This window comes from Malaya genurostris, chromosome 1 (assembly GCF_030247185.1).
Source record: "Malaya genurostris strain Urasoe2022 chromosome 1, Malgen_1.1, whole genome shotgun sequence".
NCBI lineage: Eukaryota > Metazoa > Arthropoda > Insecta > Diptera > Culicidae > Malaya > Malaya genurostris.
The window spans coordinates 66897444-66924144 of NC_080570.1; the positions used below are offsets into that span (position 1 = coordinate 66897444).

At 38.3% G+C, this 26701-nt stretch overlaps 1 protein-coding gene across 1 annotated transcript in view; it reads left to right on the forward strand.

Moving 5' to 3' along the window:
- The window catches only part of LOC131440355 (allatostatin-A receptor-like), a 213093-nt gene extending 187070 nt beyond the window's left edge, over nucleotides 1-26023 (forward strand). Inside the window, exon 4 of the mRNA XM_058611602.1 lies at nucleotides 22442-26023. The gene's annotated coding sequence lies outside the window, so the exon portion shown is untranslated. The remainder of the gene's footprint in view (nucleotides 1-22441) is intronic.
- The last annotated feature ends 678 nt before the right edge of the window (nucleotides 26024-26701 follow it).

Here is a 26701-nt window from a genome sequence, read left to right on the forward strand (position 1 = left end):
AGATGTTAGTTATAAAAGGAACCCTTTAAAGTTCGATTGTTTTGGGTTGCCTTGATTACCATACGTTTGCTACACATCTAAACTAACAAAACACTCTTTGAAATACTAATTACAAAACAGACACACCGATTGGGCACCTTAGGGATGTCCGATACCGAGTCGATACTTTGAGGTATCGATACTTTCTTTCAAGAATCGGGTATTTTTGGTATCGATATCGCATCAGAGCGATACTGTTAGTATCGATACTTCTGGTTCCGATACTTACAGTATCGCAACAGATTGAAGTAAATTCTCATTACGACGGAAATTTTTGTTGTTTCAATTATAGAGGCTTTAACCCTAAAGTCATTCACCTCTTCGGGTAAGAAAAACTATCTAATCCTATGTGAGGGGTTGGGAATCGAACCCAGGTGGGTTGCGTGAAAGGTATCACGCTATACCCGTCCCCAATGGAACATTTATATTTCTTTGGTACCAAGCTCGCACATGTATTGGTATGACGTGGACTAGCCGTCGTTAAAATTCGTTCTCGATAATCTCGCTTCATCCCACAGGTGCGCTGAAAGAGAGTGCAATGAGAGAAAACCATCATACTCTCAGAGGATTGAATCATTTTAATTTTTCAAGCGACCCTTACACGAGACAATATTATTGTCAATACAAGGAGTATTGACAATACTTTTGATCTTGTAATGGAGACTTCATTGGATTGACGAAAATATTGTCAAAAAAATCAAAACTGCTTATCAATCCAACAATACTTTCTCTCCAGAGAGAAACTGTTAAATATGTGCAATAATCTCTTCTCTCTATATTTTAATATACATTTGCAATATTTGACGCTCCAAACGCTTGATTTTTTCGAAAAATGCGGACTCAAGTTACCAAGTCAATTGGATTGACGGTATTGACAATACTTTGGATTGACAATAATATTGTCACGTGTAAGGGCTGCTTCACACTCATTGCACTCTCTTTCAGTGCGCCTAATAGCGATGGAATACTTGCAATAGGAATTGGGGTTTAGTGTAGTATTCGTGTACCAACATAAAGGCATGTTTCTACACAGCAAAAAATAAGAGTTGTAACAATCTCAATGTGATTATCAATCGATGTGAAAAAAAATTAAACGTACTGAACATTAAATGCAATAATTTTCTGTTTTCAAAAAATATCGCAGATAAATCACACCTTATTACATCGATAAAACGTATTGAGTAGTTTATATCAGCTTGACTGAATGCTTAGACGATTCAGATAGGAGATTACGTATATTTTCGTGTAATATTACAACCTTTAGAACGATGCATAGTTTCATATCAGAATCATCCCACAGTATCAATGTAATAACGTGTGAATTATCTGCAATATTTCTTGAAAACAGAAAATTATTGCATTTGATGTTCAGTACGTCTAAATTTTTTTCACATCGATTGATAATCACATTGAGATTGTTACAATTCTTTTATTGCTGTGTAGAAACACCTTTCTGTAAATAATAAAAAAACGTTACAGTCGACAATTTTATTTTATTTTGAAATGATAGCTGCTCAAGTATCAATTGATACTTACAAATATCGATACTTTATTACCTTTTGATACCTTGTATCGATACCCAAAACTTCGGTGTACCGATACCCTAGGTATCGATACTTTGCCTTCCGAGTACCATCCCTAGCACGTTTGATTGGATTTTTCGCTTCGAATATATCACTTCTAAAACAATAACATAACACCCACCATACTGGAACAAACAATGCAAGGCTTCAGCTTCCGACTGTGCTTTCTTATTCATTTCATTGCATGAATGAACGAATCCACTTCGTTTATTACAACACTACGATATCGTATCAGGCTCAAATTGCCCACAGGGCTTCGCGTATGATGAAATTCAATATAGCCTTGGTGGCAGACTAGCCAACATATTGTCTTTTGTTGTCATTTTCCTGGGTACAAAGTCCCACCGGACACGATTGACCGCTTGGTTGCTCGTTCGCCCACATCGTAGACCAAATTGTTTCATTCCATCTCCTGATGAGATTCCGATCGTGATTTATTAACTTTATTACATATAGGCCAGGCCATTGAATCTAGATTTCAACACTCGGCGGACACTCATTGGATCCATCTCCCCTCGGCATCACTTTCTGGAGCTCGGGATAAAGTCATAAATCATACTGGCTAAGGGTCGTCTTGTGGGGTGAACGGACGATCGGATTTGTTCGAGAAAAAAAAAAGTTGTGCCTTGTGCATTTACTGCTACAGAAGTAACCTGCGAAAAAAAGGCAAAAGCTCTCTAATAATGTAGCTTGTTGTTAGGCTGGTGGCTGGCGTTCGCTAGTTTTCCTATTCTCTGTTTATAGTAAAGAAGAAAAAATCCGGGCGTTGTTTGTCTGATGACAGTGACAGGTATTGATATGGTCAGCTTGCAGCTTTCCTAATAGCAAGAGGATACAGGGAGAACGAGAAATCCATTTAGCCGTTATAGCCGGCCAAACAACGATAAAAGGATTGTATAAACTATTTGTCATGTCCTGTTCGTTCGGGATGGTCTAGCATTGCCATGCCATAAGCGTAGCATTTCTGATTTAGATTATTTGGCTTTCTATTCAGAATGAGTGACATGTGAGGTAATGAGGGTGAAGCACAGGAAATATATTTATAAACATCAATACCAGTAAATTACTAGCCTGATGAAAGGTTCAGTATTACATTGATGTGTGGACTTAGTTGCACGAGTGTAAGATACGTCTGTTATTGTTCGGATGCACGTCCGCTTCGAAAAATATCACGCCCAAATAGTGACATCATATCTGCTTTTCCTCTTTGTATGAACGTATAATGTTTCGTGCCCTTGGAAGTCCATTGGATTAATCCCAATTCACATAGTCCATAAGGCGCTCGTCTTTGTTGGAAGAAACGGTTACGGAGACTCAATATGCTAGGGTTAACATACAATCTCAATAGTACGGAATATTTTGACATTTGGAAACGTATCATACGTTTAGTGGAACAATTCCATTTATGAGTAACGTTTCGTTGACGTTGAAGGAAACTGTATCGTCTGTGCCGGTCAAGAAGAATTGGATTTGTTAAGGGTGGTGAGGAGCCAATAATTGAAATAAATTGGCGACACTAAAGCAAAGTTGAATTTTGAAAAAAAAATCAAAAATTATATCACAATGGCAAATATCAGTCACAGTCACAGGGTCGGCAACCGCGATAGGAAAACTTACGAAGAAACACTCCAATATGAATTTGGCCACGACCAACTATCGTACGGGGCACGCAAGGAATGTGGCTACCGGACAATATTACGTACTGTTAAATTGAAGAATTTACTCAGGATACATGAAGCAATTAAAGAAATAAAGAAATTAGAAAAAAACTGACTCATGGGTCGTCGCGTCGATGATTGGGGATTCCTCGTGATGATGTCAAAGAGGTTCAATGGCTGCCGACTACCTCTGGTCGGACTCCTCGTGGCTTTTCACGTAGCACTATCTCTGATGGAAACGATCGCTGCTGGAGAGACTCACTTTAGCGCGGGTTTCACTATTAGCTCGGATTATAGATCTCGCTTTTCCACACTTTAACTCCGTACTTAGTGGGTTTTCTTCCCGGCGTTAAACAAGCCACTTTTACCACGTGTTCTATCGGTTACCCGTCTACGTGGGTGACGCTTCTGTACACCCACTCTTATTCCGCACTTGAGCTTTTTTCACCGGACAGAACGATGGCATTTAAGAGGGTTTTTTTTATTTGAGATCACCAACGATCGGCCTCCGCGAAGGATCACACACCTATTTTTTTCTCAAATTAACAAAGCTTTTAGCAGACGGACTTTCGGGGTTTCCCTTATTGGCTTACTTTTCAATCGCTATCCAGGAAAAAAAAACAGGACGCGAATTAGGTAGAACAGGGCTTTTATAGCCAGTGAGTTTGCCTTTCGGATGTTGGGCCGACACAACAGTTCTCGCTCGGCTGACGATATTTTATTCTTCGGCAGATCATGCGATCATCCGAATTGCCACTCGGTCGTATATTTCGGTCCGCAAAACGTACAGGTCTCCTACCATCCCTAATCTTACAGTGTATTCGGACCAGAATCGTAAGAAGTCCTCAACACTTATAAAACCAGGGTAATGAAACGGCAAGTGAATGTATTGCATCAAGTATAGAAACCAATTTCGCTTCAAATAATTTTTCAATGTGGAACAAATTTTTGTTTTCTATATAGGGGTGCAAATTAGAAACTCAAGAAAAATATACGTAGAAATGTGGTCTGGTTTTGAACAATTACAGCTCAGTCAATTTTGTATCAATTATCAATATTATGTCACCATTTGATTGGAAATATTTCTACGTATTAATTTGAATGTTCATAGCCATGTATTTTTTAATTATGTATCATTGAAATGTGTATTAATAACTAGCAGTGTCCTATTTTGTCTGCAAAAATTCTCCGCCATACCGAATTTCCCTGCCATAGTCGACGGTTTTGAAGGAGTAAGCGATATATCAAATGGAAAGCATCGCTCTGATTGGTCAATCGATGCAAATGCGAATCTGTTGGAAGCACGCGAAGCTATAAAAAGAAGCAAAATTATAGCTAACGTTTCAGTCCTACGCGTAGCATGCTAGAGGTAGGTTGTTGCTAGGCAGCAAGACAAAAAGTGCCATAAAACGATTTGAAGCTTTAATTGATATGTTCTAATCTTGTGTGTCATGCAGGCTCGGATGAAATTCCATGTTATGTCGTTTCACCTGAGAAATTGACAACTACCCCAAGGTAAATGTTGAGTGCGTAAGATTAATTTCTAATTTATATAAGATGAACTCGATTGATAATGAGAAATAGTTTATCGCTTCAACCCAAATCGCAGAATGGTAGAGAAACTCAACGCTATAAAAATCACTGATTTAAATGTGGCAACCCTGCGCGTTATACACAATTGAACTAAGCAAGCTGTGTGTTAGGCGATGGCGTTTTATTCTACTTTACCAGTACGTACCGATACGTACCGATATTTTGTACATATTTTGTATGACAGTTTGAAAGTTTTGATACTCATTGCCCTATAATTTCGGAACCAGTAGTCGGATCTGAATGAAATTGCGCAGTATCGTTAAGGAAACTGAGAGTTTTAATTTGAACCATTATTTTTGAAAATCGGTTTAACCGTTGCTGAGAAATCGAAGTGAATTCCGGTTTTAGAACGTTTCTTCACTATTATCGGTACTTCCGGAAGCAGAAACCGAGGACTATTAGTCACAAAGTAGATTTATATATCCGCTAACTAACCATCTGCCAACTAGATGAATTTATTAGCAAGTTTTATAAAAATGTGCACCTCGTTTCGCCATCGCTTGTGGAAAAATACTCATGAAATTGAACATTTTCACTCATCGCTTTGTAATACTGGAACCGGAAGTGCGATCTGGATCAACTTTTGGAGGACTTTTTAAAGAATTTCAAGACCTTTTATTTGCATCTTAGTTTGTTAAAATCGGTTGAGGCATTTCCGAGTGCGTGGGTGAGTGCTCATTTTCTCATAGATTTGCACACATTATTTTGTAATTTCGGAACCGGAAGTCGGATCAGGATAAAATTCAATAGCGATCTATGGGACTGCATTTCGTTTGAATCTAAGTTAATGAAAATCGGTCGTGCCATCTCTAAGAAAAGGTAATGTTAAAATTCAATAGCGATCTATAGGACCGCAAGACCTTTCATTTGAATATGAGTTTGTGAAAAACGCCGTCTCTGAGAAAATCGAGTGACCATATTTGTCACATACACATACACACACACATACACACACACACATCTGCTTAGTTCGTCGAGCTGAGTCGAATGGTATATGACATCGGTTCAAAAGTCGACTTTCACAGTGATTGCATAACCTTTCTATATGAGAAAGGCAAAAAGATTTTCATAATTAAAAACAATTCACAATAATTCTATTCTGAAATGCAAAAGAGCGTTATTTCAAAACACCGTTCATTTACAGTTATAAAAAATGTGAATTGGAAAATGGCCCCAGATCAGCCCAATTTAATTAACGAATATTGGAGGTAAAAATAGCTTTTAATCGAGTTACCGTTGTCTAAAGATAGCACAAATTTTTATACACAATAAATATCTCATTCAAAATGTAAAAACAATCATTAATATAAAATATCCCCGCCTTGTCCTCCATTACCATATTAATATAAGACTATGGGGACTTTAGACAAACCCCTAGATCATGTACGGAACTTTACTTAATCGGGTTACTTCTGAGTTGCAAATTGAAATAACGAATATTAACAGTAGAGTTTCACCCTATGTGCCATACACACACATTCGTATGTCGGGTAAAATTCAGAGCGCAACTTAAGCAAAGAGAGCTGCTTCGTTCGTTAATTAGTTCATGAATATGTGCGCCAGCTGAGGACTATACTTCATGAGGTTAGCATTTGATGAATGGTTCTTGAAGATGCCCATAAGAAAATTAGCTTAATGGATTTTGAAGATGCCTATGAGAAAATAAGCTTAATAACTTTTAGTTCCGATGAATATTAATTTAAAAAAATTGCTTTAAGTGTTTCTAGGATATATACAAAATGTAAACTCCCAAGAAACAAATTGTTTCAAACTAACATTTTCTTCATTTCAGATTATCATTTTTCATTTTTCGGGCCGATTAAATGTATTTTTTTCTATTACTCGCACGCAAACAACCAGCAGCTGAATGATTCAATTGTGGGATTCATTTCAGGCTTTCAGAAGGTGGTATTTTCTACGATATTGATCTTTATTTGCATTCGTTTGGTGCGAATTTCGCACAGCAAAAAGTATAGGTTGTGTACTTATTCTAGATATGCTTTAAACTGATTTCGATTTTCAAGAAAAGTAACATTAATAGTCCCAACGGCCACAAAATAGCGAAATATAGAATTTGATCTCGATTATTTCATACTTCATTGAAATTTTGCACACTTCATTGAAAGAAATTATCAAAATGCTGCACAGGATTCAATTCTGGTATTCAAGGGCCAAATTGTAGAATTCTCTACGATAGATGACAGTCTGCGATGGCCCGATGTGTCTCCGTTCATGGATTACCATAGACTGGGCCATTTATAGATTCGGTTGATTTTGATCGTGTTTGGACCTGTTTTCGCAATAAACGTGGTATTAACAACAATCTTACATCTTTTTCCATTCGTTTCGTGAAAGAATTAGAGAACAGTGAAAAAGTTATTAAGAAAACAAATCTGGAGTAATTTCGTAACACTTTCGTGTTTTGAAATTTTGAAAATGCACCCAGGTGAGCATGGTAAATAAACGCGTAATCTTACGTCAAAATGATTTATGTAAACCTAAACTGAATAAAACTCAGTAAATAAACTCTCACGCATCCATTTTCTCTCTAATATAGGTCTTTCATTCAGCAATGTCAAGCAAAGTTTTCACAGCGGATGTTTTTTTGTTGCTTCGTTCGTTTGAGGATTCACAATACAAGCCCTGGTTTCATCACATCCAAAATAATTCAATTAGCAACATGATTTCTTCTACTAGAATAATGTTGTAAATCTCAGTTTCATATTTGGGAACTATTTTGCATTCACTGAAATGAAACGATTTCCTCAGTTTTATTTCCTAATTCGGTTGGTAATACACTTGTTTTTATGCATCTTTTTGAGTACCCGAATACAAAAATAATAGTTTTTTCACATAATACTAGAAATCATTTCTTCTTTGCTAATCTGTTTTCTCATCTTTTTAGCGTTTGGTTAAATTACAGTCCTACAGTCCTCTCCTATACCACGAATAATTTTCTAACAATTTCACCCACATAATGTTTACATTACTATTGATCGGGTAAAGAGGAAATAGACTATGATTTTGAACATTGCAATTTGGATACTTCAAATGCGGGAGTTTCGCAAATAAATTGGTTGGATATTTTAACTTTGGGCTCACTAGATGAAGCGGTATGTAGATTCTATAATGAGTTGTACTTAGTTTTTCAACAATACGTTCCCCGAAAGAGACGAATAAGTCGACGTCAGTGCAGACGACCATGGTGGAATGCGGAGCTCCGTAATAGATCAAGGAAGGCTCGTAAACGTTATTTTCGCACTAGAAGAGACGACGATCGATTGCATGTTCGTGGTTTAGAGTGTCAATTTGAGGTTTTGAATAATTAATGTTTCCATTCATACGTATCTCGTATTGAGAACTGTCTGAAGGATTATCCCAAGCGGTTTTGGAATTTCGTGGGTAATAAAACAACTAGCCGTGGATTTCCGGAATGTGTCAACTATCAGAGACAATACTCATCGTCAGCCGAGGAGTCAGCAAATCTATTCGCGTCTTTCTTTCAAAGTGTGCTAAGTAATAACTCACCATCTTTGTCGGAACAGTACCTGAGTAGTTTGCCGACATGCAACATGAATATACCTAGGATATCTTTCACCGAACGTGAAGTGTATGAACATCTTTGTACTCTCGACAGTACAAAGGGAGCCGGACCGGATGGACTCAAGCCGTCGATCGTCAAACAATGTTCATCGTCGTTGGCATTACCTTTGTCCGTACTTTTCAATCGATCGCTTGCTGAGAATACTATTCCGACGCAGTGAAAGAAGGCTTTGATTTTACCAATACACAAAAACGGAAACGTTCATAATGTCACGAATTACAGAGGAATTTCAATCCGGCCTTCCCAAAGTTTTTGAAGATATGCTACTAGGAATTCTGTATCAGGCAGTTAAAAACGTAATCTCATCGACCCAACACGGTTTTATCAAAAAAAAAAAGTTCGGCCACAACAAATCTGATGAGTTATGTGTCGACGCTTGTTAGCAAAATGGAAAAACGAGAACAGATCGACGCGATATATGTTAACTTTTCGAAAGCTTTTGACTGCGTACCACATCTACTTGCTGTTGAGAAATTAAAACGAAATCGCTTCCCAAACTGGCTAACCTCTTGGATTTTTTCATACCTTACAAATCGTAGTGCATCTGTTCGACTTGATTCTTCGTTTTCAAGCAGTTTCATTATCACATCCTGAGTACCCCAAGGAAGTCATCTTGGGTCACTACTATTTGTGCTCTTTATCAACGACCTATGTGAAAGACTAACGTCTTTTAATACCATGTACACTGACGATCACCTGATACCGGGTTGGCGGTTCAATGCATAGGATGCTGGTCTTACAAGCCAGTTGTCGTATGTTCGAGCCCCGACCTGGAAGGATTCTTAGTGTTAGTAGGATCCATAGTACTAGCCATGCAATGATTATGTACACTAAGAATCAGCTGAAAAGTCTGTTGAAACAGAAAGGCCAAATTCCACCAAAGGAATGTAATGCTAAGACTTTGCTTTGCTTTTACACTGACGATCTAGAAATTTATCGCATCATCACTACGTTAGTGGACTGCTGTGCTCTGAAAATGGACAAAGAAAGGATATTGACATGGTGTGACAGAATCGGTATGAAGGTGAATATAGATAAATCAAATGTTATTACGTTTGCCCGTATACGCTCGCCTATTTTGTTTGAGTATTTCATGAACACCATCCCAGTTGTAGGAGTATCATCTGTTAAGGATCTAGGTATCATTCTCGATTGCAAGCTTCGTTTTGCGGAACACTACTCAACGGTTACTGCTAAGGCATTTGCAGTACTGGGTCTAATCAAACGTGTAACTCGAGACTTCACAGACGTTTATAGTCTAAAGACACATCACATTTTCCCTAATTCGGAGCATCCTTGTGAATAACCTGTATTCTGCCGCGCAATCCGAGCGGCGTGCGTCGAGGATTGGAGGGGTGTTTTGTTTTTCACAATTAGAAAACAAAAAATTTTTATCTTCCGTTCTTCTTTAAACTTTTATTTATTTCTCTTAATTCGCAATTACGACTTTCACACCGTGGTAGCAGACTACATAATGGCAGAAAAATCTTCGCAGAAACCTGTTATCACTTTTTATCTTTTCCCGGTAACACTGAAGTGGATCTACGCTTCCTGTGCTGTATGTTTTGTTCACGGAAAATAGCTATTATCCCTCAGTGACTGTTTCTTCTTCCACTTGCTACCATTAGGCTATGTGTTGACAAATCCGATATTTACTTTTATTTATCACTATTCAAAAACTACTTTCATGTTTTTCTATCAGCCACATTTAGCAGATTCTCTTCTTATCACAATTCAAAACTGTTTTTCGTGCTTTTCTATCAGCCACATTTAGAGGATTGTTTCCTTATTACAGGATTATTTCTTTATCACTATGCAAAACTGTTTTCAGACTTTTCTATCAGCCACAATTAGAGGATTATTTTCTTACACGGATTGGTATTACTTGAAAACGATTACTAACTCATTGACCCTTGACTGACGGACTGCCGTACACTATCCGAAAAAATCAAACTGACTGACTATCTACGGGTCGACACCCGAGACTTACGGATATTTTCCGCGAACTCTCTGAAACTGACTACCTCCTAACTCTTCCCAACTATGGGTTTTTAAGCTCCTAACATTTACTTTCGGTCGAAGCCCGAAGATTTTAGTACAAGCTGAGCTTGCGATTTTAAGTAGAAAGTTCGTCCGATTTTCTCCCGAAGTTCTTCCGAAACCCGATACCACTGTCACTATGCCAGTGGCAGTGACTAGTATCCGTGAAAAAAAAAACTTTGTTTCTACAACATTGCTGCGCTGACTAATGCCCGGAACTGTCTATGGTTTTATAACAAAGTTTCTTTAACATCGTTACGATGACTAATACTCGAAAATGTGCTTGCTTCTATAACAAAGTTTATACATGAAGGTTGCGGTTACGCTGATATTAGAGTTGGCTTGATGAGTTTTCTTCACAACTTCCTACTTTTTCTACAATACTAGTAAATTCAAAGAAAGATTTTCTAAGGGCGCTGCACTTGAGTACGGAGTTGTTGTGTGGTCCCCGTATCAAACAACCATTCATATCGATCGTATCGAACGTGTTCAAAAGAGCTTTATGAGGTTTGCTCTTAGACGACTTCCTTGGCGTAATCGTTTCCAACTACCTTCTTATGAACATCACTGATAGGCGAATCTTCCTACAGCAACTATTCGTCTCCGACTTGCTCTCAAACAACATTGACTGTGATGCTCTTTTTGCTGAATTGGATATCAACGTTTCAAGCAGATTGGTAGAACGCAGTACGGCCAAAAAAAATCCACTGTACGTTTGCTGTCAACAATTCAATAGCGTTTATAATCTATTTGATTTTAATATTAGCAAAGAGACTTTCAAACAAAGAATAAGATTAGGATTAAATTAGTATAAGTCTAAGTCTGTGCGAAATTATTTTTTAACTCGAAGACAAATAAATAAATAAAGTAAACATGAGATCGGGTGAATTTTTTTATTTTTTGAGCGGACTGATACCAATCCCGAAGAAAGAAGAGGGATTAAGTAGTTGAGTTATAAATTAAATACAAACCAAGCAATTCTCAACCGATGAAGCGTTTTTCTTCCTACAAAATTAAAATCGATTTCAATTTGTCGCGATGAAACACTACAACTTGCAGCGTAGTCAAATGTTGTCCTTTCAATGCCTCAGTCAAAAGAATTGATTGCATTTGGATGGATCTCATTTCCATAGTGTGAGCTTCCGGATGCCGTTTGTACTATACTTTTGAGACCCTACCATAAGCTGAAGATTTACGTGATCATTTCAATATGGTTTCGATTAAGTCGGCGCCTGCAGCTATTGTGTCAGTATTGAATATCAATAACAAATCTCTCATTACGATTCTTTTGTATTAAACTGTTTCAAGTGTGTAAGCATTTCGATTCAAAAATACATCTTTGATGTCCCAGCCCAATCAGTCAATAAGTGATGTTTGTATCATGAAATATGTTGCTCAATGTTGAAACGAAAAATTCGAAAGTTTCAATAATTTTTTAAGAATTTAATACTACGCCAAAATAAAACAAGTTTCATACCTAAATTTATATTGCCCTGTGATGAGGACTGAACGTCGGAAGTAGGCAGAGAAACATCAACTTGAAGGGATTACCTTGTGTCATTCTCAATCGACCAAACAATCTAGACCATTGTCTGATAGTTATGATTCGCATTTTGTGTTCATTATAGCCAACAACTCTGAATTTCAATGGTGAACAACTCTCAATTGAGTTCCATTATTCCAGGGCACGAACCGTCGAAATAAACAGACTCAAACAACCGATGGAAACGCCTACCGGTACATCATATATTTATCAATCAGAGCCATAGTGAGAATCTTACAAGAAATCCCCTCCCTCTCACGTAATGCTTTTCGAACATACGGTGGAAATTCCACAAAAGGGAAAACTTCCGCTTGTGTTCTATTGTTTCCTGCTCCCCTAAGGCACGTTCAATATTCTCAGCAGTGAGGAGGTACCGCAAAGCGAATCCTTTTCCCACCTTTTCGGTGTGATAAATGTTAAAAGGGTAGATAATTATGATCAATCATGCCCTTGTGTGGTGCGGCATACTCAACGTGACTCAACGCGACGAGACGAGTGGAACAATGGAAAACCGCGAAGGTGGTAACAGAGAATGGAAACTTTTGTATTGTTCGTATTGATTGACGATGATGTTAATGATGATGAAGATACAGATACAGATAAAGATGTCTGGCTTAGTCGTATGGTTTTTTTAATAATGAACTTTCGTTATGACTTTCTGTTCGGCGTGAACGGTTTTCCGTGACATCAAGGAGGAAGGCCGAACTTGAGAACGGTTCAAAGAACAACATGCTCGTTGATGAGAATGTGGGGTTTTGCGTGGTTAGATTAAAGGGGACATATTTGATCCAGAGCCCAAATTCAACAGGTTGTTTGTAAGGCAGTGACAGCCATTATGGTCGCGAAGACAAATGAGCTTCCAGGCAGGTACATCATTTGTCACTTTTTTGTGGGGGACTTTTTCTTTTCATAAAAATATTGATTTTTTGCACTTCAGCTGGTGTTCGTTGGCGTATGAAAAGGGTTTGCCTGAAATAGAAAACATTCTATGTATTCAAATACGACACTTAATTATTTATTCAGAAACTCATCAGCACAAATAATGAGTCGAGTTCGAGGTTAGGTGAAGCTGTATACGGTTTTGTAACCATACACGGAAACCATCAATGTTAAATGACTTTTAGGCACCGCGTACAAGAGTTCAACAAACATGTTTACGATTCACTCAATGACAGCATACTCGAATTTTTTTTTTAGAAATCTAGGAATTCGCACTGCACAGTCATCTAGGTAAAATAGAAAACAAATGTCAAAATTCGATAAAAGTCAGTTATTGGAGATTGTCACTAGATTTTTTTCTGTTTGCAACCGGAACCGGAATCTGGGGACCGGTATAACCAAAGTCGGGTTATATCAGCAGTAACTAAACAGAACTGCGAATTGGAACTGTATTGAGCCAAATATATTTATTCTGTACTTGAGCAGAGAGAAGCCCATATAGTCTCACTGTCCACCAAGCATAAAATCTTCTCATCTTTTATATCAACAGATTACAACAATCTAGCAGATACATACAGGGGTTATCATAGACAAAACACGACCAATTTATATCGTTACTGAGCCTAGCAATTAAGGTCTAAACTGGGATATAAGAAATGTTTTTGCCTTTCTCTATAGAAAGGTATTAGAATTGCTGGAACAACTGACTTAAGAACGGAGCCTCAGAAACCCATATTGTTGTATACCTTTCGACTCAGCTCGACGAGATCGCAAAATGTATGTGTATGCATCTTTTAACGATTTGTGTTCGCGCCAAATTATCTCGGAGATTACTGAATCTATTTCAACAAACTTAAACTCGTACTAAGGGTACTATTGAGCTGTCGATAAAATTCGATGATTAAATGGCTGGGATTTCTGGTTCTGGGGATATAATGGTATAAGTGACGTAAACGTCGAAACTCATCACCGTTCAATTGTTGCCTTTCTCTATAGAAAGGTATTAGAATTGCTGGAAAAACCGACTTTCGAACGGAGCCTCGTAGACCCATAGTGTTATATACCATTCGGCTCAGTTCGACGAGATCGGAAAATGTCTGTGTGTGTATGTGTGTGTGTATGTGTGTGCACTTTTCGAAGATATTTAAACGCGCTCAATTTTCTCAGAGATGGCTGAACCGATTTTAACAAACTTGGGCTCGTGTGAAAGCTACTGTCGGGCCAATGATCAAGTTCGAAGATCAAATGGCTGTGACTTTTGGTTCCGGAGATATGATTGTATATGTGACGTAACCGACAAAAAGCGTTAATTTTTACCGCTCTTATATATATATAAGGGTGCCAAAATTTTGGGATCATCTCTATTTTCGTTAAGCTCTAGTGCTCAAAAGTTTAAGCACCTCGAAAAAAGCCTTCATGCAAAATTTGAGCTAAATCGGACATGCGTAAGGGGTGCTGCCCGGTGGTAAAGGTTTGACAATTTTCGACCTTGAAAAAGCACCATAGGGGGGAGTACATGAAATTTCCAAAATCGAAAATTTTTTTTTGATGCCGAAACTCTTAAAACTGCATGAAACATCGAAATTTAGTGTCATCTCAAATAAAAATTTTTTTTGAAAAAATCAACTTTCTGGGACTTTATATTGTTTCTAAGTCCCAAAAAGTCGATTTTTTCACAAAATTTTTTTTTCGAGATGACACTAAATTTCGCGAAATAATCTGAATCAATTGGTGTCAAAATTAGTATCTGAAATTATATAATAAAAGTATGAAATATATTTTCATGAGACTGTTATGAAAGAAGAGAAAGGCATTATGTCCCCGGCGAACGACCGCAACTTGGTTAAAGCCGGGTATAAATAAACGATATAAAAAAAAAAGAAAGGCATTATCACACCACTAGGTGGATTAAGAAGGGTTTTTGTATATGGATTAACCGATAAGAATGATTTTAGGCTCATTGGTCGAATTTCGAAGATCATATGGTTGACATTTCAAGTTTCGAAGATATTGTCGTACAAGTGAAGTAATCAACAAATCAATTTTTACTTTGTGCACAGTTTTTTGCAGAAAGAGACCAATGAACAAGTTCAAATGAGTTATTGCTGATACGCTTGGTCCGTGAAATGTTGCCGAGTATGTGACACAAACGCTGTAACATGCTTTTGTAAACTAGCCGAATCAATCTGAATAAATTGGTGTCCAAAATAAGCCTAAATTAGTATCATACATTATCTCAATAAATAGGCAAACAATATTTTAATGAGAATGTTTCAATGAAAGAGGAAGGCATTATCACACCACTAGGTGGATTAAGAATAGGTTTTTTACACATTTTATTTTATATGTTATGAATATTTATCGCCCTGAAATTCCGAAATCAGAAGTCGGAATCTGAAAGATTTCTTTCAAAGACAATTGGGCCTTTTATCTTGTACTAATTTAGAGAAATTGGTCCAATGGTCTCTGCGAAATCGTTATTACCGTTAACTAACTGTTCTGTACTACCAGCTGTTCTCAAGTTCCGCGTATACTCTTAAATTTTTCTCAAAAGTTCCGCGTTCTCAAAAGTTCCGCGTATACTCTTAAATCAAATAGCTGACATACTTGTCATTTTTCTGCTGAACTTGAATGGACGGAGCTCTGCCGCGCGACTCCGTGCGATCTGTCAAGTTTCGCATCGCTCCGCTTCGCATCGCTTGTCGCTTTCTCTCTGGCTTCACCCTTAGGCTGCAGACAGTGTGAGCGCGAGAAGCTGAACCGAGCTTGATGCTGACCAAAAAAGGCAACGTACTTACAGCAAAACAGAGGGACCCTTTCAGAGTGAAAACTGAGCCGAATTCTCACTTGTACTCTGAGAGAGTTCTTTTGATTTTCTGCTAGTATCATTCCTTTTGATTTGCTGCTAGTATCATTACCACTTTTGATTTGTCAATGTAAGTCACCAGCTCGGCTCAGCTTCTCGCGCACACTCTGTCTGCAGCCTAAAGCTAAACGTTATCTACAAACTGATATGAATGTCGATTAATTGATTGCTATTAATCGATTAGCTCCATTAGTGGCGCTGTCGTTAATCGATTACAAATACTCGATTACTTTAGCCTTTTATTCGATTATTTTGATTAATCGAGTAAAAAATACATCACTACCTAAGCGTAGCATGCTAGAGGTAGGTTGTTGCTAGACATCAATTCAAAAAGTGCCATAAAAACGATTTGAAGCTTTAATTGGTATGCTCTGATCTTGTGTCATGCAAGCTCGGATGAAATTCCATGTAATGTGGTTTCGTCTGAGAAATTGACATCTACCCCAGGGTAAATTTTGAGTGCTTAAGATTAATTTCTAATTTATATAAGATGAAATCGATTGATAATGAGAAAAAGTTTATTGCTTCAACCGAAATCGCAGAATGGTAGAGAAACTTAACGCTACAAAAAATAACTGCTTTCATACAAAACTTGAACACAAGCTTGGCGAAGAGAAGCTTTAATATCAATAGTGTATCGCAAGTATGTACAAAGATATAATTGCATACATATGAGATATTGGTGTAATTTCGTCGGCTATAAAACAATGTTCGGTGTTGGTTCCTAATCAAGGTCAATCTAGACAGACTCTCGTGCAATTGCGGATTCAAAAGTATGACGATTGATTGAACTGTTTGATTATAGATCACTAGTTGAATTACCCGGCGTTGCTCGGAAATGTTTCGTGAAGGAAAGGCCGAAAAAAATTCTCGAAGTTGTCCTGCTTAGTGAAATACTCTTGTAGTGAAACATAACTTAGACGGCAACTCGATTGAACAATACTCCGTTCATGTTCAGATTGCGAATGATCAGTGTCTCATCTCAGATCTCACAATAATCATAATTTCCATGGTGTTCTCGACAAACAGGGTCAGTTTTATATTTGAACCCTTTTGTTAGAAACATTTAAAACCCCTTTCTCTCTATAAATACTTTCTTAGTAACCTCCGAGTTTCATAAGTATATGTGCTTGTAACGTACTTCCGTACTTCCTCGTCACAATCGATCTACAATAGCTTTGGCTTCCGTGGATATAATCATTTGCTACTCCCTCCTCTTTATAAAAATTTTATGACATCATGAATTGTTCAAAATTTTCCATATGATAATGTTTGTTTTATAACGAATGGTTGTTTAACATCATAAATACATTCGTACTATAGAATAACATTTTTATATAATTTATTTTATCAAGGCTTTAACCATTTTGGCCGTTCATCGGGGAGGAAAACTTATGGAATAACGATTCAGTTTATACAAATGTTGTTGCAAACTTATTTCCATTACCTTGAGTCGAAAGTTTTTTTTAAATTTACATAGTAAAATGCACATTGGTTGTATGATTTCGTCAATTCAGATCAATGTTGAGAATACTTATTTCCCCTCACTCTTGTGAATATTTTTGTGAACCTCACTTAGTTGCTAGAAATATACTGTACCAATTTTTCGTAAAACCCGATAAATTTTCCCTTTCACTTTCCATGTTTGGGGCACTTACTCCATTCTCTCACCCTCTAAATAACCTTATAATCTATTTTTGTCAGTGAACTTACTACAGATCTCCCTCATGATTACCCTGAGTAGTGTAGAAAGTATCTTTGCTTTTCAAAAAATATCGTCTCCCACCTTTGGTACATGTGTTAAACTTGGAGTTATGCTGAGACTTAAATACACTCACGTTCATAGGCAGACAAAGATTATTTATCCTTAGTTCTTTGAATTCCCCGGCAAAATGGAACCAGATCTTTTGAAATTATTTAAAGAAAAATACGACCTTGAAATTCTTGCCACTCTATTGTTTCATAAAAAATAGGAGATTAAAATTTATTTTCAAAAACCCCTCCTTCTAGTCTAAATGTCGATTCCCTTCAAATTTCGTCGTGAACCTCTCCCCCCATGTTAAGGACACTTCCTACACACTTTCCCCCTGAAAATGTCCTAATGATCATTTCTGAAGAGCTTCTTTGTGCCAAATTTGACAGCAATCCGTTCAGTAGTTCCGGAGTTGCGCCGTTACAAACTACATCCACCCAACACGAGTACCCTAAGTTGCACAAAAAGTATCTATGGTCTTCAAAAAGTATCGATTCTCGTCAAATTAAATAATTTTTTTCATGACCCCTGTTAAGGATAGTTGCTACGCTCTCTCCCCCATAAAAATACCCTTACAACTATCTCTGAAGAGCAAAAAGCAGCTATGCCAAGTGTGATAGCAATCCGTTTAGTAGTGTCGGAGCTATGCCGTTACATCCCCCTTTTTAAATGCACTTGCTACATCCACTCCCTATATCTATCATATCTAAGGTATGGAAAATGTTTGCATGATCTTCAAAAATAATCAATTCTTGTCAAATTTTATGATTTTTTTTTCATGGACCCTCCTGTTAATGATACTTGCTACGCTTCCTCCCATATAAAAACACCTTTATGACTATTTCTGAAGAGCAAGAAATAACTGCACCAAATTTTATAGCAATTCGTGCAATAGTTCCGGAGTTATGCCGTTACAAACATTACACTCCTTTTTTAGAGGCACTTACTACACCCTCTCCCCACAGAATATCCTTATAATCTTATCTAAGTTGTGCAAAAAGTGTCTTCCAAAAGTACCGATTCTCGTCAAATTAGATAGTATTTTGAATGACCACCTTTGTTAAGGACACTTCCCACGCTCCCTCCCCCCATGGAAATATTCCTATGTTAACCATCTCTGAAGAGCAAGAAGTACATGTACCAGGTTTGATAGCAATCCGTTAAGTAGTTTTGAAGTTATGCCATTACAAACATTACACCCCCCCTTTTTAAAGGCATCTGCTGCATCCATCCCCCATTAAATTATGTCTACGGTATGCAAAATGTTTCTAAGATCGTCAACAAATATCGGTTTTCATCAAGTTACATGAATTTTTCATGACCCCTCCTTGGTTATGACACTTGCTACGCTATCTCCCCCCATAAAAATACGCTTATGACCATCTCTGAAGAGCAAGAAGTACATGTGCCAAGTTTGATAGCAATCCATTCAGTGATTCCGGAGTTATGCCATTACAAACATTACAACATTACAGGCACTTGCTACATCCACCCCTCACATAATCATGTCTAATATATGCAGAATGTTTCTATGGTCTTGAAAAGTATCGATTCTCGTCAAATTAGACAATTTTTTTCATGACCTCCCCCTGTTAAGAACACTTACTAGGCTCCCACTCTCATTAAAATATCCTTATGACCATCTCAGAACAGCAAGAAGTATCTGTGCCAAGTTTGGTGGCAATCCGTTCAGTAGTTTCGAAATTATGTCGTTTTAAAAATTACACCCCCTATTTAAAGGCACTTGCTACATCCACCCCCCATATAGTCATATCTAAGGTATGCAAAATGGTTCTACGGTCTTCAAAACGTATCGATTCTTGTCAAGTTATATGAATTTTTCCATGTCCCCCTTTGTTTATGACACTTGCTACGCTCCCTTCCATATAAATATACTCCCTAAACCATCTCTGAAATACAAGAAGTACCTGTGCCAAGTTCGTTACAAACATACAAACTTACATCCATTTTTATATATATAGATTAGAAATTTTGGTTGCCTTGTTCCACATCAATGGCTCGAACAACCCCATGGGCAGATCCTTGTAGTTTTTTGTTGACATTTGTAACAATTTACAGACTTTTGAAATTGCCGCCGTCTCTTTTTTGTTCGCCTTACCAATTCCGTGCATCATTCTTTGAAGAACATTTTGAGTCCGCAGACCTTTTTCGAATTTACAGACTATTTTAATCCTGCATGAATATATTTGAGATTTTTACTTTGCATCTCTGGTCGGGATATACAGGGTGATGAGTATAAAAATTTAAATTCGTCATTGGGTGTGACGATGCAACAACAGAGAAATCTTCTTAGTAGGGGTCAAAAACTCCAAAACGGAACTCGCACAAATTTCTCAGAGATGACTAGGACGATTTGCACAAATGTAAGAATGGATTCTAATGAAAGTTCTTATGGTTTCATAGATTTGTATGCTGTTTCAACCGAATCCGGCTTCCGGTTTCGGAACAGGTTCCGGAAGTAGCGGTCAGAACTCCAGAATGAAACTTACATTATGCTCTTGTGTATCTGTGCATTGTCTCAAAAAACGATTTTCAATCGCTCCAATATTGCACACTTATACTTGCTGTCGAAGGTGTTTTTCTTTTTACGAAGTAGTCCACGAAAAGTATACCGAGACAAACACAAAGAACCGACTTCATAACCATTCCGCCACAATTCAGCCTCCCTAGGCCGCTTCGGAGCACTCGTGCCGATTTCAGTCTATTGTCGGTTAATCATTCTGTTCTCTGCCATATAATAATGGATCTAGACTTCGTCAACAGCAAACAACCAACACCATCATCATCAGCATCGGGGAACATGCTTCCGAAGTGTGCTCGCGTTCATCTTTTTAGTTCTGAGTATGCAAGTGTGGCATCCAGCGTCAGGACATCTTTTTCATTCGCTGAATTTTGCTAAAACTATGATATGTTTGCTCCGTTCTAATCCTCATGATATTTTCTGGGCATCCAGTACCATTTCCTTTAGTTTTGAAAGTGATTGTAATCACTGTTCAAACCGGTAGAGAAACTTATCGCTATAAAAATAACTGCATGTATATAGCGATAAGTTTCTCTACCGGTTTTAACAGTGATTACAATCACTTTCAAAACTAAAGGAAATGGTAGTGGATGACCAGAAAATACCATGAGGATTAGTACTGAGCAAACATATCATAGTTTTAGCAGACTCAGCAACTTGAACATAAGCTTGACGAAGAGAAGCTTAAATATCGAAATCCGTATCGCAAGTATGTACAAAGATATAATTGCATACATTTGGGATATTGATGTAATTTTGTCGGCCACAAAACAAATACAAATCAAGCCAAACAGAGTCTATATTCTAGGTTCGAGTGTTCGGTGTTGGTTCAATCAATGGCCCGAACAACCCCATGGGGCTGTTCCTTGTAGTTTTATTCGTATTCATGTCATCATGTATCTCGTATTACTTGTAATCGTACTTTCTTGATTGAATTTTCCAGATAGATTGATGGTCCTCAGAATGGAATTATCCGGTTTTAGCTAGTTGCCTTCATTAATAAAAAACTCAACTGATGCATTGATAGATTGTTCTTCCCCCTGGCGAACGACCATAATTAGGTTAAAGCCGGGATTAAATAAACGAAACAATGTCATCTAACTTTGCTTTTTTTACCCTGCATACCTTCTTATGTAGCTGTCGTTCTTAAGGTCTGAGGACAGAGGGTCGCGTGTTGAGTTTTAAATCGACCACGTGGCTCGCTCAATTCCCTTTGCGCATCGTATTTCTCTTGTACTCTCTCGTATATGTGCCAACTGTACCGGGTTGCCAGCATACATATTATTATTTTGATGAGAAATTTTATCACATAAATCTATCGTATGGGTTGAACATTACATAGATTCCAATGAACAATGAAAAAATATTGCGAAACAAAAAAATGTGTTTATGTACAAAGAAACGTCTGTTTGTTTGGCAGCCTTGTCGAGCCAATATTATTTCACTCTCTCTTTTTTCACGATGCTATCAGGAATCCAAAGCGAAAAAATGGCGGATGCATTGAAACTGACTTTGTTTCACAGAAAAATACAAGACTTTATTTTTATCGCGATAACATATATTTTTTTATGTACTAATGGCATCTAAACTAAATTATCTAGACTTTGTCTCGGTAGATTTATGATACAAGCCTTCAAAGCGAAGATATTCGATAAACAAGTAGAGGTATGTATTTCCGAGCGGTCCAATTTTCAGCAGTTCTTCAGTCAGAAAAAAATACAACACGACCGCTAAACTCAATGAATCATTCTGAAAATTTCACAGAATATTTTCAACTAAATTTCGAAGACATTGTCAGGTAGGTTTTTCTATATTCTGCACCGTTTCCAAGAAAATATAATTTGAAACGGGAAAATAGCAAAAAATTAACCACTTTACGGTACTGTCCTCAGCCCTTAAGTTCCAAAACAACGCTTACTTTGACCCTACCGAACAATAGTTTTCCGCTCATGAAAACGTCTGAAGACGAAACAAGGCTTTGGATTTGACGCGTGGGTGTCCAAGACAAGTTCTCTCTTTCGTCGTCCGTCTGTAGGAGCGCTGTAGGAAAAGCAGTGCGTCCAGATATTAAGTGAATCGTGCTTCGCCAATCTAAATCAACAATTAATTTGATTTTTTTGGAATCAAGCTACAACCTTTCCGAGCAATCGTTCTAATTAAATATCTTTGTTCTTTGCTGCGACGGGAAACAAAGTTTAAAATTACCTTTGCCCAAAACAATTAGCAGGTTCGAACAACGAAATCATTCTAATTCATTTTCCTGGCGATTTATATTCCACAGGCAACACTCTCATCAACCTGCTCAACCAGATAGCGTCGACGGCAAACAACAACGGACACTTACCCGGCGGAACTCAATGGATTATCCCTAATTATCCTGTGGCATCTAATGTTTCTCCTTATCGGCCGCGTTCGTCCAGTGGCTGGTTGGCGGCGTGCACATACTGGAACAACGAGCCAAGACGTATCCTGCTTCGCTCTGCTGCCAAGATTGCAAGGCAGAAAGCATCGTACATACTTAGGAAGTAAGAATGTATATAACATAGTATAGCTATTGGCTTCTACCAGGGCACAACGACACGCACACACGAACGTACTCGCGTCAGTTAATGAGGTATGAAACTGTTCATCCGGGCGGAGATGGAGCGGCCAACTTAGGTCTTTAGGATTTAACCTGTGCACTCACTGTTAAGCAGGAAATTACTGAAGGAAAATGATAACGTTCTTAAAATTTATGATGCTCGGTCCACATTCAGACTAAGTATGCAGCAATTTGGCTGAGTATGATACTAAACTTTACGAATACTTTGAAAGTTACTATTTTAAAGCTTGGTTACATTTCAAGCTCGGTGTTGTGTGAAATTTGTCACCCTTATTGTCGATTGCTTTTTGGTCAGTATTTCACCTTTAAGGTCAGGAATTTCAGTTCATCTTGTGACCTATTTACAGTCTACTTCCGGACCAGCTTTCGTTCGGCGGATGTTTGCTTAACCGTCCATAAATAAATAAAATGGTGCAGCTCACGCAAGTTTTGAAAGCTTGAGGGTTTTGAAATTTTAAACTGATTTCTTTACAACTGTCACCGGAAACAACATAACGACCTAAATACGGTTCATGCATTATCGATGACTCCTTTTCCTTTTCATGTCACCCTTCGTCGTTAGCGTAGGGCATGAGTTTTTCACGACAGAAGACGAAATCGAAAGAAAAGTGTCTTGGAATTAATTGAATCGAACAAGAACTTGGCACCAGGCCTGTCGGCTCTCGTCAGAAGGGCGAAGCTCGAAAGTGATTAATCTTTCTTTTATCTTCAACACTTTCCGCACCTTTTGACAGATACAAATAAGCTTTGGTCGCTCCGCCATATCCCACTGAACAGAAAAAGGTTAGCAAAAGTGCTGAGGAAAATGGCTTTCATGATTGCGTTTGTTTTGTTCGAACGCTCCGACTTCGCCTAAATCTTGATTAATATGCAGTAGATCATCCTCTAAAACGGCGCACAACCCCGCTAGAGGGCTAACAAAACGCGCGTTGTGCCGCATTTTTCATATCCCGACCCCCTTCCAGCCTCGCAGCATCCATTTTGCGCGGTACGCCTATTATGGGAAGATTTATAACACTTTTAAACAGAAATATTATAAGCGAAACGTGCGACACAAAGAAAAACCCTCCTGCAGGGAAAACATGAGTTCTCGTAAAATGATAAGGACTTCTAAAGCGAAAGGAAATTTGACATCGAAGTAGATGCATTCGTTCTTTTTTTAAATGAGTAGAGTTTTACCTTATGGTATAAATTTTTGAACAGAAGAAAATGGTAGATTTAATTCACTCGTTCTGTAGATAGATAGACTATTGTATTGTAATGTAATCTACAGTAAAGTTAAACTTAACTTGTATAGATAAATGTAGTCAGTAGCGAGTATTTTTCTATATTTTCTATATTTACAGCCGGAAGAGTATGCACCTATTCTTATCAATACATTTGTGTGCCAGATAGAGTTCAAATAGATGAAATTAACTGATAGTATATAAAGTTTATCAATAGCCATGTAGTAAATGTTGATGTTCCGAGAAACTTTGTTGCTACGCTTTAGATTTTATTTCCTAGACGAGACCAGATGTTAATAACGAAGGCAAACATGATAACTTGAGCCCCAGAGTTTTTCAAACTTTCCAAGCAGTTTTAATGAATCCGGTTGTTAATGAATATTTCCTTGACAAAACTTACATGAATGGCAATCATAGTAAGCAGCATTTAAAGCACCTAAAATAATCCAAGTAATTTAAAATGGTTACACACGCAAGTAAGACATTGTAAATATGATTGTGGAAGCAGTTAAAGGTTTACGACGTTTATTTCAAGTGCAATAAGTATCGGTTGAACTTCTTGCCAGTGTCTGGCCGAGTCCCGAGATTCTCACCGTAGTGGTGAAGGAAGAATTCTGTTCCGTCAAAGGTAAGTTTGAAGTTGTTCGACGAAAATTGTGAAAATATTTACTCACTAGAGAGTAGTTTCACTTTTGGCGAAAGTGAATGAAATTATACTTTCTTGAGAGTAACATTCAATTAGCGTGTACGGAGGATTAGGTTTTTTTACCGTCACTGCTAACCTCAATCGGATGAACACATTTTGACAGTTGAGCGGTTGTGAACAGAGATTATTTTGTTTATCTGTTGACAAATTGGACTAGACCATTCGCGGTCCCTATTGCCTAAAAAGAGTTTTAAAACATTTGTTCACGATTGGATACGGTTTGTTTTTGAGATTTATTAAATGAAAGTGACTAGTTGCAAAGTGTAAAAAGGATTGTTTAGGTTGTGTTCTTCGATTTTTGTTTAAGCTTGTTTGTGGACAGTACCGCTGAACTGTGAAGGAGGAATGCTTGTTGATTTGTGACGTCACGATAAAACGTAAACATATCAAATGGTCCTAAAAACCAATGACAGATTCTATTTATTTATTTACTCTTTCGATTATTTTTGCGTTATTATAATAATGTTCTTTGAATAAATAGTACTTACTCTTACTCTTTCAGTCGTAGACCACGCGGGTCTCTGCTGTATACAGGAGGCGTCTCCATTCAACTCGGTTCATGGCTATTCGCCGCCAGCCTCGGTAGCTGCGAAGGATCCGCAGGTCGTCCTCAATTTGATCGATCCATCTTGCCCGCTGCGCGCCTCTTCTTCTTATACCGGTCGGATCATTATCGAGAATCATTTTAATCGGGTTGTTCTCCGACATTCTAACCACATGCCCGGCCCACCGTAACCGCCCGACCTTGGTCTTTTGGACGAGGGTTGTTCCTCCCAGCAACTGGTGCAGTTCATGGTTCATTCGCCTTCTCCACGTACCGTCTTCCATCCGCACTCCGCCGAAGATAGTTCGCAACACCTTCCGTTCAAAAACACCTAGTGCCCGCCGATTCTCCGCAAGCATTGTCCAGGACTCATGCCCGTAGAGGATAACCGGTCTAATCAGCGTTTTGTAGATAGTTAACTTCGTACGACGGCGAATTTTACTCGATCGAAGCGTCCTGCGCAGTCCAAAGTAAGCACGATTTCCTGACAATATGCGTCTCTGAATTTCTCTGCTGGTGTCATTATCGGCAGTCACCAGTGAGCCTAAGTACACGAACTTGTCGATCATTTCGATTTCATCACCACCAATCAGAACTCGTAATGGGAGGCTGACGTTATCTTCTCTCGAGCCTCTGCCTTTCATGTACTTTGTCTTTGACACATTGATGTCTAGTCCGATCCGCTTGGCCTCAGCTTTTAGTCCGATGTACGTATCTTCCATCTTCTCAAAGTTGCGTGCTATAATATCAATATCATCAGCGAAACCAAGTAGCTGGACGGACTTTCTGAAAATCGTGCCACTCGTGTCTATCCTCGCTCTTCTTATCACACCCTCCAAAGCAATGTTGAATAGCAGACACGAAAGGCCATCACCTTGCCGTAGCCCTCTGCGAGTTTCGAAGGGACTCGAGTTTATCCCCGATACTCGAACAACGCACATCACTCGATCCATCGTAGCCTTGACCAATCGTATCAGTTTGTCCGGGAATCCGTAGTCGTGCATGATTTTCCATAGCTGTTCTCGATCGATTGTGTCGTAGGCTGATTTGAAATCGATGAATAAGTGATGTGTGGGCACATTGTATTCGCGGCACTTTTGCAACACCTGGCGGATGGCGAACACTTGGTCCGTGGTAGCGCGTTCGCCCATAAATCCTGCCTGATATTGTTCCACGAATTCGTTTGCAATCGGTGAAAGTCGACGGCATAAGATTTGGGAGAGTACGTTGTAGGCGGCGTTCAGCAGAGTTATCGCGCGGTAATTGCAGCAATCCAGCTTATCGCCTTTTTTGTAGATGGGACACACGATTCCTTCCATCCATTCCTCCGGTAAAATCCGTTCTCCCAGATCTTGGCAACGACCCAGTGCAGTGCTTTCACTAGTGCATTACCACCGTGTTTTAGTAGCTCTCTTGGTAGTTGGTCAACGCCAGCGGCCTTATTATTTTTCAACCGGCTTACC